The sequence below is a fragment of the Poecilia reticulata genome, linkage group LG14 (assembly GCF_000633615.1).
Source record: "Poecilia reticulata strain Guanapo linkage group LG14, Guppy_female_1.0+MT, whole genome shotgun sequence".
Taxonomy (NCBI): domain Eukaryota; kingdom Metazoa; phylum Chordata; class Actinopteri; order Cyprinodontiformes; family Poeciliidae; genus Poecilia; species Poecilia reticulata.
This window is the reverse complement of record NC_024344.1, coordinates 26,199,405-26,201,170: the sequence shown is the minus strand read 5'-3', so window position 1 is coordinate 26,201,170 and position 1,766 is coordinate 26,199,405.

The following is a 1,766-nucleotide window of genomic DNA, read 5'->3' as shown; positions in this document are numbered from 1 at the left end:
AACATGTCCATTCCTCATCTTCACCTGCAGTAGACATGAACACCTGAATTAAAGGGCTAGTCATATGCTTTAAAATAGTTTGTGGAGAAATACGTTAAAATGAGCTATTACGGTATTTTAGACACTAAGCGATATTTTATTGCTGTGATTGGGRGAAAGTAAACTGATTTAAGTTTGAGCTGGAGGACTGAGGAGTAAAGAAAGGCTAACCAGCTAGTTAGCAGCTAACTAGTGCTAGCAGGAGGCTAGCTTAGCTGTATTAACATAAACGTTCCCCGGTTAGCGAAGCACAAACCGGGGCTCGCGCTCGCAAAYGGACCCCGGTTTCTGTCGGGACTGAGACCGGTTTTTATGAGGCGCAGATTTTCCCTTTATAAGGCAGGGAAAGTCTCCGCCATTTTGTGTCCTCTCAGCCCCCAGGTCCATGTGAGCGCCTGTACCTGCGGCTCCGAGCCCCCTGCGCTGCGCAGGGAGACAGGCAGGCGGCGGAGCGGGGGCCGCAGCACTCCGCAGTGACCGTTATGATCTGTGTGTCCGCAGCCTTACCATCGTATCTCTCCGCTTGCTCGGCCAGTTTGGCTTGGTACACCAGGTTCTCTCTGTCCGCCATGGTGCTCCGGTAGCGGGGAGGGCTGCGTTCAGCGTCCCGGTGGGGAAACAGGGGACGATAATCGGGCTGCTCGGAGAGTCCTGGCGGTGGATCAGCAACAGCTCTGTCGCTCCGCTGAGCCGAAGACCCACCGGTGAGCAGAGGCGTGAAGATGGCGCCGCAGCTCCATCCGGGAAATCCACGCAGCAGCAGCAGCAGCAGCAGCAGCATCCACGCCTCCCGCGAAGCTACAAAATCCACTAAAATATCTTATTTGCCCTGCTTTTATGTAAACAGTTTAAAAATGTATTAAAGTGATTGATTTTATTTCTATAATTGCGTGASTGGTTGGACTTTYTCCGCTATATTCATTCTGAGCTTATATTAAAAAAACGTTTAATTCCTTTAAAATTCAGTATTGTTTGTTTTACAGATGATGAGTTTATTACAGTATCTCTTTGTGACCKTTACCAAAGAGATTTAAAAGGGAATGGCAAAAGCAAAGGAGGTGGATTCGCAGTGCTTGTGGGAAAAAAGAGGTGCTGCTGTGAAATTAATCTCTGCAAGACAGATTTTGTACTGTTGGCAGAAAGTTATCATCCATATTAATTTTCCTGTGTTTTTTTACTAGCATATGCATTCAATCGTCAGCTGTTAATGGAACTTTCTGTAGCTAACCAACATCCTAATGCGTTTGTGACATTATCTTGAGATTTTAGTCATGTTTCTCTCTCTGATACACTTGCAGTGTTTGCCAGCAGGCCTAAGTGAGAAAAGAGATTCTTTTTAATGCAAATGTAAATATTCATACATTTCCAATATATATATACATCATGTCTTTTCTCAGCTTGAAATGTAAACGCCTTTGTTCAGATGGGTATAAAACAATCGGACAAGAACTGTATGGTTGTTTTGAGGCAACAGATCGGGATGCTCTGTGCCAGCATGGAGAGGCCGTCACTGCCATCACTGTGTATGTGACTAAACTATGCGAGAGTAATTGTACAAAGTAATTGCACTTTGATAAAAGTACAAAGTAATTGTAGTTTTACCTGATAGCATTATTTTTGTACTCTTTCCACCTCTGGTTAAACAAGATTCCAGGAGCCCTCGGATGAATGGACGACTGAGTCAGAAATATTTCATATATTTATTTATTAATACAGTATATGCAGTG